This window comes from Pantherophis guttatus, chromosome 1 (assembly GCF_059756535.1).
Source record: "Pantherophis guttatus breed Tessera chromosome 1, ASM5975653v1, whole genome shotgun sequence".
NCBI lineage: Eukaryota > Metazoa > Chordata > Lepidosauria > Squamata > Colubridae > Pantherophis > Pantherophis guttatus.
Genome location: NC_142063.1, coordinates 316,054,877 through 316,070,192, shown reverse-complemented (window position 1 = coordinate 316,070,192; position 15,316 = coordinate 316,054,877). Strand labels below are relative to the sequence as shown.

The 15,316-nt window shown below is 41.7% G+C and overlaps 1 protein-coding gene across 8 annotated transcripts in view; it reads left to right on the top strand.

Annotated features, from left to right (window-relative positions):
- Nucleotides 1–15,316, top strand: part of BCL11A (BCL11 transcription factor A) — a 222,148-nt gene that overhangs the window by 123,814 nt on the left and 83,018 nt on the right. The gene's annotated exons all lie outside the window — the stretch shown is intronic.

Genomic DNA, 15,316 nt, shown 5'->3' with positions numbered 1-15,316 from the left:
ATTGATAGATTGTTTTTATTGGCCTATTAGTACCCTATAGTTCCATTGTGATTGCAGAAGAAAGGGGGTTTCCTCTTCACCAAGTAAGCAAGCAATAGGCTGTACCTCACTTAGCAAGGTAGTAAAAAAAGTTCAAGGTTAGTTAATCTGTGGGTTTATTTTTAAGGCTCCTTTATTTACTTGATAGATTACAGTGTCTACATTCATGAATGTTTTTCTAAAGAATAGGTTATTTGGTTAACTTTCAAGAGATCTTCAAGAAACAGATGGGGCTTTATCCATTCTAGAATGCCCTCTTAGCATTTTGGTAGGATACCATTTTCCAAGTAATAAAAACCCATTGTTTTCATTGGGCTTAAGTCCACTGTTGGAAGAAATGTCCATCTGGGTTCAGTTCCAAGTTGGGAGAAAGACACTGGAAACATGGAGGTTGTTTGGAAAGATGGTTTAATGGCGGACAGGACCACATGGTTTGAGGTCCTGGGCAATTGAGCGCATGGAAGAGTCTCGAGAGAGAGATTTATATCCTTTCTTTGGCCCCGCCTTGGAGCTTCCTGTTCCTGTGTAAGGGCAGGTATTCTGATTGGTTGTCAGGCTCCCACGGGGCCATGCGGGATAACTTTGTAGGCTGTCTTGAGTCACAGACTTGGCTGAACCTTGCTGGGTGATGCAATCTTCCCAGGTGCCATGTGGTGAGATGGGTAGAGGGTAATCCTATTAAATCCTGAGGGTGAAGGTCTTTTGTTTTGTAGATAAACTGGCCCAGTTTTTTGTCTTGTAGATAGGTTGGCCCAGTCTTTCTGGGGCTATTAACAAAGGTGGGGGCTGCTTTCCAAGAGCATGTTTCTCCTTTTCTCATCCAGGGAGGTATAATATTCTACCTTTTTAATATTTCCTAGAGTATTTCATTCTTCTAGGAGAGGGGTGGGTGCTAACTTCCTACACTACCTTACCATAATTGTTCTGAAATACTGATTCAAGAATAGATTGCAGTCTTTTCAAATACAAACCCATTCCTTGTCAATCCCAGGCCTAGTCCAAGCAATTTTGGGTGAGGGATATCGTTTTTTGTTTTGTTGTTATAAATAATATTAATTGTTGTTAACCTTTGCGAGTCAGAAACTGCAAATCACACAATGATCTTTTTGCCATTTGGAACTAGACTGGTTGGAGTAGCTTCAGTTTTTCAGGTGAAAGTATTTCCCAGGCATAATTAGCGTTTAAAATAAGGGCTCTGCTCCTTTGGGCAGATGAGGACCCTGTTTTTATATATGATTTCTCCCCATATTTTTCTCATATTATCCTTTCTCCTTCTTTCGCTCATTTCTTTTTAGTTGTTTAGTCACTAGTGACACTTAGGAAGACCGATAGACAGCTTTTTGGATAAACTGGACTTGTATACCTTTGTCCGTTTGTAATCTATAAAGACCTTACACTTTGACAAAACTATTATTGGTTACACTGCATTTTACCATGTGAGGAATATGATTGGAAGGAATTCTCAGTTCACAACAGGATCTTTCTGCCCTCCTCCCTCCTGATCTTGAAGAATAATCTGCAGCAGATCAGCAAGAGTATAATAAGGACTCCAAAGTGGGGCAAGCATGACACCAAGCTATTATTTTTTAGCCTGCTGGGAAATTCTGCTGCCATTCCAAATGTGGTTTCCCTGTTTGTCAGCAACAATGGCTGAAAAGCTGGGTAAATTCCAAGGGTAGACAAGGCCCATATGTTTAGATGCTGGTCCTGGCAAAAAGCCTGAGTAAACAGACTTCACACAGGAGACTTCCATTATGAGATGTACCTTGAGGCCGCAACAATATGCTGTAGCTACCACTACAACCTCAGGCCAGTACTAGTAGCCATCAAAGTTGTTTGCTTACCACACAGAGAGTTTCACTGCAATTTCCTTTATTCCGCCTCTGTGGCAAACTGTTCCTTTGTAGTTCCCATTCTGACAGAAAATGAAAAGGCTTCAATCTTAAAAAGTTCTACGTTCAACAGCCAGTTTATACCTAATGTAAGCATAAGTCCAAACTAGTGTAAGAATTTCAAGGGTACACATGGACATGAATTTGTTTCCAGAGCAGGTTCACTTCAAGTAGTCATGGCAATAAGAATCAATAGGGCATTGATCAGTGATAAATTTCTATAAGATTATTTGCAGTGTATGAAATGACAGTTAAGTCTCCAGGTCTACATCTTTTTAACTGATGGGTATGCAGGTATATTTAATTTCTATAGCACAAAATGTTATAGTGAAAAGCTTAAATTGATCTTCTAATGGCATATATTAAAAATGTCATTGAAATCTTGACTTTTCTTCCATGTTTTGGTATTGAATCCAAATACCAGGCTTGGTAAGTCTCAAGTTTGCATCATGATCTTGCCTTTGTTACACAGATTCCTGTGACACAATTGTTAAAAATAGAACTAGGAAAAGTTACACTCTTTTTTTCTATAGTAAGCAATCCTTGTGTCAGAGAAAAGCTAAAGTAACTACCTAAGTAATGAAATTGCTATACTTCTATAATACATACCATATTTTCTGGCTTATAAGATGACTTTTTAACACATGAAAATCTTCTCAAAAGTCGGGGGTCGTCTTATACGCCGGGTGTCGTTCTCCTGTAACCAGACAGACCAGCCCGAAAGGCTCTGACGAGCCTTAAATGGCTCTGGCAATCCAAGCTCTGACGATCCCAGCTGAGTTGCCTGCTAATCAGGCAACTCAGCTGGGATCGCCAGAGCCATGTAAAAGGAAAAAAGTTTTCCCCCTCCAGCTTGCTTATCTTAGCTTCTAGTCGCAACGCTTGCCTTGCTTCGCTTGCCTGAATCCATTCCATCAGCAAGCAACTCCCTGCCTGCAATCAAGCAGGCAGGGAGTTGTGGACTTCAACTCCCAGAATTCCTCAGCCAGCAAAGCAAAGCTGGCTGAGGAATTCTGGGAGTTGAAATCTACAAGTCTTAAAGTTGCCAAGGTTGGAGACCTCTGTTCTATTGGGTAAGTTTTTTTCCCCTTTGGGAGCTTTAAAAAAAATAGTTAATTGGGGTTTTTTTTAGTTGTTCTTTTTTAGACCTAGCCATTTAAAGTTTAGGAAGTTTTAAATTTAGCTTTCATATAAAAATTAAAATAAAATAAAATAATATTTGTGCAGCTTTCTGAGATTTAGTGTGTTTCTGTAGTGTTTCACTCTAACTACACAAACACACAAAATCTCACAAAGCTGTATGTGGAATTTTGTGTGTGTAAAGTGTGAAAGTTGTTTTTTTGGGCTTTTTGTGGCTGTGTGAGGTTCCTGCTTGTTGCAGGGGCCATTCTGGGTCTTGCACAGCTGCTTTTACATTGTGGGTGAGCCAGCTGATGTTTTGTAATTTTTATTTGGTGTGCGTTGGAAGAGGGGTAGTCTTATACGGTGAGTATAGCCCAAACCCTATATTTTAACAGGAAAAGTCGGGGGTCGTCTTATACCCCAGTCGTCTTATACGCCGGAAAATACGGTACCCTGTTTCCCCCAAAATAAGACATCCCCTGATAATAAGCCCAATCAGGCTTTTGAGTACATGGCAATAAGGCCAAGTGCTTCTTTCAGGGTTCAAAATAATATAAGACAAGGTCTTATTTTCGGGGAAACACGGTATGTGTATATTTTAGAATATTTAATATAACCCCTTTTCTGAGTAAGAAGAAAAATCTAGCATAATTTTTGTGTTATTTGATTCATCTTAATAAAGGCATCAATCACGCAAGAGTGTATATATTGATTTATTATTGATTTATTTATACCCTATTGGTATTTTATAGAGCTCTAAAGACCTGGCTCTTTGCTCAGGCCTTTGGAAAGGGTGTCTTGTTCCTCTTCTTCCTTTGTGTTCCCCTTTGGATTTGTTTTTTGCCACTGATGTTCTTTTCTGTTGTGCTGTTTTTGTGTTTTTTGTTTTAAATATATTTACCAAATTGTAAATTGTCCAGAGTCAGAGTCAGGCAGCATATAAATTTAATAATAACCCTGGGAAAGACACAATAGGTTAATAAAAATGCCAAATTAGCTTGAACTATAAAGGAAACGGGAGAATTTTACTTTGCTAGATTCTTTTAATATAGCTTTACAATAAAGAATAATTAGTTTATTTGGTGATATTTCCTTCTGGTCTACCTGGTAGGGCTGACACCTATCAAAACATGTCAACCATACAGACATTTTGGGATGACAGATTAAGGACTGATGCTCCCCCAGGCCCTACCTCATCTGACTTTATTAAAAAGAATTTTTAAATTGAAATACAAATAGGAAACCAATATGCTGGAAAACAAAACACTCTTCTATAACATCCAGTTAATGTATCAGAATATGTTTGAACCCTATAGTGGTTGCACTGAATGGCGGAGAGGATCATAGGAGTAGTCCATTTTCCATGAAATGGATAGCTACTTTGTCTCTATCATTTGTCCTCAGAATTCCAAATATGTCCCTAAAGAAGCTTTCATCCCTTGCTAAACATCAGTTTTGTTAAATAAAATACAGCAGTTGTTTACATTATGTCCAAGCAATGTTTATATGGTGGCTATTCTTTAGTGGCTAGGTTCCCATAACATGTATCACACATACCTATGACTATCACTAAGTGTTGCATCTTATGATTCTTGATGAATATATTTTTTTCTTTTTATGTACACTGAGAGCATATGCACCAAAGACAAATTCCTTGGGTGTCCAATCACACTTGGCCAATAAAGAATTCTATTCCTATTCCTATTCCTATTCCTATTCCTATTCCTATTCCTATTCCTATTCCTATTCCTATTCCCATTCCCATTCCCATTCCCATTCCCATTCCCATTCCATTCCATTCTCCTGTTTTGATCTCTAACCTAGCATGTTGTTTGAACCTATATGTACACTCATTTAAAATATTTCCATCCTGTCTGGTATCAAATGTGAAGAATTTTGACTACTGAGGGCTATTTTTATGGCTGCATGTGAAACAGAATTACAATGAAAGTTTTCAGCATACACTTAAAATTATAGCTGTCGCTTCCAGGCAATCACGCTCATTCAAACTGTTTATAAAGTTTCCAACTTGCTTGGGAAAGATTCCAGGTAGTTGGACGAAACAGTATCACACACCTGCCAGTGCTAGATTCATACATCAGTGACACAGAATGGCTCCTGTGTGCCCCTGGTACATTGTATTTTTGAAGAATGAATTTTAAAGGTTGAGGTTAACAGATTTTTGTATGTGTCATTTCATGCATTTTCAATTAATTTAAACCTAGGATTAGTAAATATTTTCATAGTGAGGGCACTATGGATATGAAAGTTGTTTTTCAGCCACTTTTTAAAATCTATTCCTGCTACGTTTCCAAACCTAGTAGTTTAGATGTAGGTACATAAATTTAATTACATGATAATAGTAAAGTTGGGTCCTCAGTACCAAGCTCTTTCTGTGTTCTAACCTAACTCACCAGAGTCTTTTTCATTTTTTCCTTTGATGTAAGTGTGAATAATATTTTGGTAATACTGTACTTTCGTTTTCCTTCTTTACAATCCAGCAGTCTGGTATCCTCCTTTTCTCCATTGTTGTATTCATGGATGGTGGAGGTCCTACCCAGTAATGGAGAAATGGAGAAGACTGACAGATGAATTCAGGATTATGAACTCAAGGGTCATCTGTTCTGTCTGAGGAAGGATGATGAGATTACTGAAGAAGTATTGCATGTATGCCGTTTGCCAGTTTGCTTTCTTAAAATATAACAATTGTCTTTGCAATTCATCCAGCAAATAGACAAAACCTGATCCTGGATTTTTAAGATAATTCTGAGATGTTCACTGTTAAAATAATACTATACTGACATAAATTTTATTTCAGCACATAGAAGTCAGAGATGACAAATACTATCTCTCTTGATTGCATTATTTTTCTAAATTTATTTTATTCATTTGATTGATTGTAATTTTTATACTCTCTCCCACCTAAATTTCCATACCTGTTGGGATACTTTTTTTTTTTTTTTTTGCTTTCTATCTTGGAATTCTAGGAATTCTAGTTCCAACAAATATATAGGGATAAGTGAGAAATGCTGGTGAAAGGTGAATTCACTACTTTTCTGAACATGTTCTGTGCTTGGATTCTTCATTTCCTCTTCATGAACATGGGACTAATGCTTCCTTCACAGTATAAATATACATGGAGAAGAACATAAGTGTATTAAGAACTAAATACCTAATTTATCTACTCAATATATAGGTACAGTACTATTTCTCAACCCAAACCATAGAAAAGAAAATAATAATAATAGCTGTTTAGCTTCTAGATTTGCCCAGTGGCTATAGAGACAGTCATACTGTATTTATATATTCCTCAATATATGACACTTCAGGGCAGAGTTAAAACAAATTAAGTACAAATCCTGTTTTCAGAAGTGGCATATCTCAGGAGTTTATCCAGGTATAATAAGAGAATAAGAGGAAGATTAAGAGCAGAAAATCGTAACATTGCTTAGTGGTTGAATTACCTGACTTTGCTGGGGGGGGGTTTGGTACTGTACTCTTCTGCACTAAATATTTATATATCCTTTAGTTTGTACAACAACCAAAGTAAACTTAATAGGAAGATTATTGTTGCTTAAGTAATAGAACAGTTTTAAAACTATTCCTTACACAGTGAATCATCTGTTTTCAAACATCAGCACGTACCAGAAGATACTTAATATAAATGAATCATTTTTGGGGGCTTCTTTGATCTTTTTCTCAGGCTGATAATGTGAAGTAGAATAACTGTACTATAAGGCTTAGAGTACAGTGCAAGGATTGAAGAATCTTCATGTAGTTTTTGGACCAGTGGAGAAACCACCTTCAGAGTTCATATGAGAATTAATAAAAATACTGAGTAGGAGGAAGGGCCACATATGATGCCATGAATTCCAGTATAATTGAATGGAAGAGCCTGCCACATGAAGGGCTTCAAATACTGGATAGTCATCTGTCAGAGATGGTCTAGTAGATCCTGTACTAAGCAAATGGTTGGATTACATGACCTATATGACCCCTTCCAATATTTTATATTTCTATGAAAAACAGAACAATTGGCTGAGTAGAGTTTTGTAACCAATATGCTGGTGTGCTGTGCGTGTACAAGGTCTTGGTTGTTTGATATGTCGCTTTGTTTATCTGCTTTGATTTTAATTTCAAATCTAACTTATAATGGGTTGGATCAGTTTTGGTTTGAACTTTGAATCCATGGGGTCATATTCTTGAGAAGAGCTTTAATAAATAGCGAATTGGATCTGTTCTGAAAACATGTACTGAAATCATCTCACTGTCATTTTTTAAATTTTGCTGGTTATTATTGGCTGTTTGCAATATTGTTGACAAATTATTTCAATTCTTATGTGGTGCATTAATGTGATGCCAAGGATCTTATGGAGGCAATGCAATTGGATGGTTTCCACTTTTCAGTTTCTGGCTGTACAAGGTTGGTAATTTCACTCTCCACATAGGGGCACTGGCAATATCAACAGAATAGCCACATATTGGCTCATAGGCTTTCTCCACAAGCATGATCGATGAGTGAAGTAAAATCAACTGCGATGGCATCATTTGTTTTTCACTTTAGGTGTTAAGGCAGTCTTCTTATGTTATGGAGCCAAAGTATTTGAATTCTTGTACTTATTCTAATTATACTCTTTTTAGCTGTATAACTGTTGGTGAACCATCGGAGGAGTACTTTCATTTTTCCTACTACAAACCAGTTGAAATGCTGTGCTGCATCCAGATGGCACAGAATATATGAGTGGATTCCACTTTGTCATTGATAAAGATTGTAATGGCATCCTCAAACATGAAGTCAGTGATAAATTGTTCCTGGCCAATTCAGTTCCTTGATTGTAAACACTTTTCTCATGATAGCATCTATTGCAGTATTGAATAACAATGGAAATAGGGCCACCCTGGAGTACCTCTATGTAGATTGGGAAACTTTCTAGTTCAGGGGTGTCAAACCGTGATGGACCCTGATAGGTTCCTGACGGAGCTTGGGCCATTCCCTGAGGCTCTGGCTCACGGCTCGACTGAAGAACTGGCGGCCGCCTGGGATAGGGCGGCCGCTGGAGCTTTGGATCACGTCGTGCCTTTGTGGCCTCTGACCCGGTGCCGATCCCAATTGCCTCCCTGGTTTTCTGAGGAGCTGAGAGAGATGAAGTGCCGGAAAAGACGCCTGGAGAGCGACTGGAGGGCCAGCCGCTCCGAATCTGACCGAATACTGGTGAGGTCTCATATTAAGATCTACCTAGTGGCGATAAGAGCGGCAAAATCTAATTATTTTTCCGCTCTTATTGCGTCTGCAGAGAACCGCCCAGCAGCCCTGTTTAGGATGACCCGCTCCCTCCTTCATCTGGGAGCGAGGGAAGACCCCTTGCAGGGCAGGGCTGATGATTTTGTGCAATTCCTGCATGACAAAGTCACTCAGATTCGGGAAGGCCTGGACTCAGATTGGGTAGATTCAGATGGGGTGACAGAGGTGGGTCTTGAGAATGTTATCTGGGAGGGGTTTGACCTTGTGACTCCCGAGGACGTGGACAGGATTCTGGGTAGGCTTAGCGCTGCCACATGCTTATTGGACCCGTGTCCCTCCTGGTTGGTGCTGGCCTCCCAGGCGGTTACACGAGGCTGGCTCCAGGGGATTATTAATGCTTCTTTGAGTGAGGGTTTCTTCCCTCCCTCTCTGAAAGAGGCGGTGGTGAAGCCCCTCCTCAAGAAGCCTTCCCTGGACCCGGCTGTATTAGTGAATTATCGTCCAGTCTCCAACTTTCGCTTTGTTGCGAAGGTTGTTGAGAGTGTGATGGTGCGACAACTTCCCCAGTACCTGGATGAAGCTGTCTACCTAGATCCGTTCTAGTCGGGCTTCAGGCCGGGGTACAGCATGGAAACGGCATTGGTCGCATTGATTGATGATCTCTGGAGGGCTCGGGACAGGGGTTGTTCCTCTGTCCTGGTCCTATTAGACCTCTCAGCGGCTTTTGATACCATCGGCCATGGTATCATGCTGCAACGATTGGAGGGGTTTGGAGGGGGGGCACCGTGTTGCGGTGGTTCTCCTCCTTCCTCTCCGACCGTACGCAGTTTGTGTTGGCAGGGGGACAGAGGTCGACCTCGAGGCGCCTTATTTGTAGGGTGCCGCAAGGGTCAGTCCTCTCGCCCCTTCTGTTCAACATTTATGTGAAGCTGCTGGGTGAGATCATCTGTGGTTTTGGGGTGAAGTTCCACCAGTACGCTAACGACACCCAGCTGTACATCTCCATCCCGGACCATCCCAATGATGCCCTTGACGTGATGTCCCGGTGCCTGGAGGCTGTGCAGATCTGGATGGGGAGAAACAAGCTCAGGCTCAACCCTTCCAAGACCAAATGGCTGTGGTTCCCGGCGTCCTGGTATAGTCAGCTTGTTCTATCATTGACTATTGGGGGCGAGATCTTGGCCCACTCAGAGAGGGCTCGCAACTTGGGTATTCTCCTGGATGCATGGATGTCTTTGGAAGATCATATGATGGCTGTGGCCAGGGGAACTTTTTATCAGGTTCGCCTGATCCACCAGTTGCGTTCCTTTCTGGACCGGGATGCCTTGCGCACGGTCACTCATGCCCTCGTCACGTCCCGTCTGGACTACTGTAACGCTGTCTACATGGGGCTCCCCTTGAAGAGCACTCTGAGGCTCTAACAAGTCCAGAATGTGGCCGCACTGGTGGTTATGGGGGTGACACTGCGCACCCATGTAACACCTTTCCTGCGTGAGCTGCACTGGCTCCCAGTGGTCTTCCAGGTGCGATTCAAGGTGTTGGTTACCACCTTTAAAGCGCTCCATGGCTTAGGACCTGGGTATATACGAGATCGTCTTCTGCCACCAATAGCCTCCCACCAGCCAATACGCTCCCACAGAGAGGGGCTCCTCAGGGCGCTGTCGGCCAAACAATGTCTACTGGCGACACCCAGGGGGAGAGCCTTCTTTGTGGGGGCACCAGCCCTATGGAATGAGCTGCCCCTAGAGATTTGTATGATCCCTGACCTGTGTACTTTTCGCCACACCCTTAAGACTCTTTTGTTCCAACATGCCAGGCTGTCTTAATATGAATTTTAAATTGGGTGTTTGTTAGCTTTTAACTTTGTGGGCCAAATTTTATATATTCATTTTAAATTGTTTTTAAATTTTGTGAGTTTATATGTGTTTTAATATGGCTGTACACCCTCCTGAGTCCTTTGGGAGAAGAGTGGTATAGAAGTTCAATAAAATAAAATAAAATAAAATAAAACTATTTCATTGAGGGCCATATCAGTGTTGTGTTTGACCTTGGGCTGGAGTGGGTGTGGCCAGCTCGACATCATTTGTGTCGGGGGCACCTGTGGTGGCTCTAGTGCTCTGCCAGAGAAAACAGGGTCCCGAGCTCCATTTTCAGCAGCAACGGCCTCCTGCAACCCTCTGCCAGCGAAAACGGGGCTCTGGAGGGCTGCACACGGCCCTCCCAAGCTCCGTTTTCGCTGGCAGATGTACCGCGGGCCAGTCCTTCACTGTTTCCAGGGCGACCCAACGGGCCATATTTCAGCACCCTGGGGAGGTGGATCTGATCCCTGGGTCTTGAGTTTGACACCCCTGCTCTAGTTCATCTTTGATGGAAACCTGCATCAGAAGTATACTATAGGATGATCCTACTTGGCATTCCCTCAACAGTAACTGTTTTCCAAAGAGCCGTAGGTAGCGGGGGAGGTCGTGGGGGAGGGTCATGCGCGCACATGCACACGCGCATGCGTACGCAACCCCCTCCCCCCTTTCCCCGCTCCTGTCACATGATGGCCTGGTAGGCCCGTTTTTCTTTCTTACCTGGTTCCAGATCCTCTCTGTGTATCTGGAAAGGGCGAAAACAGCCTTTCCCACTCCCTTGGAGGCCCTATGGAGGCTGAAAGGGCCCATTTCCCAACTCTCAGTGGGACAGGAAGTGACATTTTTTGCTGTCCCCAGCCTCCAGAACCTCTCTAGGAGTCTCTAGAGCCGTGATGGCGAACCTATGGCACGCGTGCCACAGATGGCACGCGGAGCCATATTAGTGGGCACGCCAGCGTGCGCACGCTGGCCAGCTGATTTTCGGGCCTTCTGGGCCCACCAGAAGTAGGGAAACAGGCCTTTTCCTGCCTCTGGAGGGCCTGGGGGGGTGGGGAAGGCCCGTTTTTCTTTCTTACCTGGCTCCATATCCTCTCTGTGTATCTGGGAATGGCGAAAACAGCCTTTCCCACTCCCTTGGAGGCCCTATGGAGGCTGAAAGGGCCCATTTCCCCACTCCCGGTGGGACAGGAAGTGACGTTTTTTGCTGTCCCCAGCCTCCAGAGACTCCTAGAGAGGCTCCTACAGACTCCTAGAAAAGTTCTGGAGGCTGGGGACAGCAAAAAACTGGGAGTTGGGAAATGGGCCCTTTCAGCCTCCGTAGGGCCTCCAAGGGAGTGGGAAAGGCTGTTTTCGCCGTTCCCAGATACACAGAGAGGATTTGGAACCAGGTAAGAAAGAAAAACGGGCCTACTAGGCCATCATGTGCCAGGAGCGGGGGGGAGGGGGGAGGGGGTTGCACACACATGTGCGTGGGCACATGCGCGCGCGACCCTCCCCCGCCCCCCCTCTCCTGGCACGCAATGGCAAAAAGGTTAGCCATCACTGCTCTAGAGCCTCTCTAGGAGTCTCTAGGAGCTTCTCTAGGAATCTCTGGAGGCTGGGGACAGGAAAAAACGTCACTTCCTGTCCCACCGGGAGTCGGGAAATGGGTCCTTTCAGCCTCTGTAGGGCCTCCAAGGGAGTGGGAAAGGCTGTTTTCGCCCTTCCCAGATACACAGAGAGGATCTGGAGCCAGGTAAGAAAGAAAAATGGGCCTTCCCCATCCACCCAGGCCCTCCAGAGGCAGGAAACAGCTTGTTTCCCTACTTCTGGTGGGCCCAGAAGGCCCGAAAATCAGCTGGCCGGCGCGCGCATGCGCCCCAGAGCTGAGCTGGTGTGCCCACTAATATGGCTCCGCGTGCCACCTGTGGCATGCGTGCCATAGGTTCACCATCACGGCCCTATACCATTTTAGGCAAATTGATATCCAGTCTCTTAATATAGATATGTGGTCATAGCAATTCAACAATGAAGCTCAGAGAGCATCTAAACCTCTACAATTGAATCCTGAGCTACAGATATCCTCTTCTGTTGGCATGTTATCCTTGATAGTATGCGTTCAGCTTCTAAGATGGTGCAATGTAAAATACAGCATTTAATATTCTCATTGGGTATGCAGCTGCTTGCAGTTCTGCTCTGATATTATTCCTGTATTATTCCTATATACTGTCTCTTTCAGTTTCAGATCATGGAGTTGTATTGGAATGCATCAACTACTTTGCATGTTTTCTTTTGGTCATGTTTTCTGATATCCAGACCAGGGTGTATTACATGGGGGACAAAGCAACTCCCATAACTCATGGATCCCTTTTCAAGAATTGAAGATCTATATGCACTTAGTTGGTTTTGTGACAATAAAATAATAAAAAATTACAACACATATGTAAGAGCTATATAGCAGCACAATCTTTGGAAGTTTCAGATCTTGTTAAATTACAAATCTTTGTTCCCCTCTTATGACTAGCAATAGGACAGCTGAAACTGTCTCCTTTTGAATTTCTTAGCAATTTGTTAAAATATGAATTTGAGACCTGCCTCACGTCTTGCTCATTTCAGAGAGTTTTTTAAAATTATTCTTTTATTGCTTTTAAGATAATAATAAAAAATAGAAAAAAATAAATAAAAGATAAAAAAATACATTATCAAAGAAAAGAAAAAAAAAACATAAGTATAGCTTGTCCTTGACTTATGAATATAAGTGGGACTGGAATTTCTGTTGTTAGTTTTTGTGGGTGTAAAGTGAGTCATTACATAACTGGACCTTATTTCATGACTATTTTTACTACAATTGTTAAGCAAATCACATAGTAACTAAGTGAATCTCGCTTCTCTAATTGACTTTTTTGTCAGAAACCAGCTGGGAAGGTCACAAATCATGATCACATGACTTCAGGATGCTGCAAGCAGACTTAAATGCAAGCTGGTTGCCAAGTGATTGAATTGCAGTTGTGACTATGGGGGTGGTGCAGTGGTCATAAGTGCAAGGACAGGTTGTAAATAACTTTTTCAAGACTGTTGTACTTTGAACTATCATTAAACTGTTGTAAGTCAAGGATAACCTAACAATATATTCTCTGCATCCTTATTATGGCCAAAACACTTAATATCACAATATATCAAATATAATGTATTTGATTGTGTATTGTCTCTTTCACCCAATAGATTGAGGACCTGATTGACTTGCCACCTATGAAAGGATGGCCTATAAACGTAATCTTTATGTACATAAATATAATGAAATATGGGACTCATTTATGCAAAATATAGGTTAAATATCATAGTTATATAAATGTATTGGAAATATATAGGTATATGAACAATAATTGAATAACTATATATACCGTGTTTCCCCGAAAATAAGACCCTATCTTATTTTTTTTTGAACCCTGGAATAAGCGCTTGGCCTTATTGTCATGCGCTCAAAAGCCCAATTGGGCTTATTATCAGGGGATGTCTTATTTTGGGGGAAACAGGGTAGACTTATAACTATTTACTTTTTTAAATGATATGCTTTTTTTTTTCATTGTTGTTTTTCACTTTCTTTCTTCAGAAGTGAGATAGATAGGAAGTAGAGAATTGCAACATGGAATTATTTTCTCAGAGACATTTCCTGGTGTTGATTTTACTATTTTTGTGGATGATCAAATACACTTTTGTTAACATGTTTTAAAAAGCAACATAGACTTTAAAGACATTACTTTAAATAAAATTTAAAAAGCTGTTCCACCTATTCATTTTAACAAGTGTGACAAAAGTTTATTTGGATTGAATGACTTCTGGAAGCAGACAACAGTAAATTGTAGGTTGTCATTGTACTAAAGTGATTGTTCTTTAACAAATAAAAATACTACTTGCAATCAGGAAATTTAGGACAATTTTGACCAACATGCTGAACATAATTTAAATGGCTAATCTGATAAATAGGTAGTCATTATTTTCTTCCCTTACTTCTAGATGATATCCTGAAGTTGTATAGTTTGAAAAATGTTTGACTTGATGCTTGACTTATAGCCTCAGTTGGGACTCAGTGGTGAAAAGTAAAATTTGTTACTACCAGTTCTGGTAGTGGTGGGGTAATATGACTGAATGGGCGTGACCAACTTTTTTTTTTAACTTTTAAAACCATTTTTTCTACAACCTCTTTGGCTGAAGAGGTTGTAAAAAAATGGTTTTAAACCCTCTGACGATCCCAGCTGATTTGCCTGATCATCAGAGGCTTTCTTTCTTTTTCTTTTTTAAAGCCTCTGACGATCGCAGCCTACTTGCCTGATTGGCAGAGGCTTTTTTTCCCCTTAAAAACATTTTTTCTATAACCTCTTCAGCCGAAGAGGTTGTAGAAAAATGCTTTTAAAAGCCTCTGATGATCCCAGCTGAGCCGCCAATCATCAGAGGCTTTTTTTTAACTTTCAAAAGCATTTTTTCGGCCAAAGAGGTTGTAGAAAAAATGCTTTTAAAAAAAAAAAAAAAAAGCCTGATTGCGCGGCTGATGATTGTGCGGCTCAGCTGGGCAATGGGGGGGGGTGGCGGCAGGGATTTTTGCTACCGGTTCTCAGAATCACCCGCCTCCATCGTCGAACCGGGAGCATTTCACCCCTGTTGGGACTGGAATCTTGTTAATTGAATGAAGGAGTCATTAAGTGAGATACCCACATAGCTACTTCACTCAAGGATTGCAATTGTGGCACTCCCAATTGTGATTGTTAAACAATCGCATCAGTCATTAAATGGATGGAGTCCCAGGTAAGTTGAGTGGGGTGGCTCAATGGATGGGAAAGACCTTAAGAGCCTCTATTCAGGAGACAAAAATCCCCTTTGTTGAAATCAATGCTGAATTTTCAGCCCCTGAGTAAGATACTCTCAGGGTCACTTGCAATGGGCCTCCCAGGACCTCCTCACCCACCTGAGTCACTTGATGCTCTTTACCATGCTTCCTCTCTACTTGGATTTTGGCTCCCTATTATTTCTGGGAGATGGTTGAAATAGCTACCTGCTGAAGGAATTCAGCTCCTGCTGAAGGAGTTCATGCACAGAAGAAAACATCTGATGTGATGCAGGAGTGGGGTTGAAATCCCTAGCTCTGTTTCTGCAACCTGTTGAATGAGTTCAGTTCCCTTTGATAGGCAGCT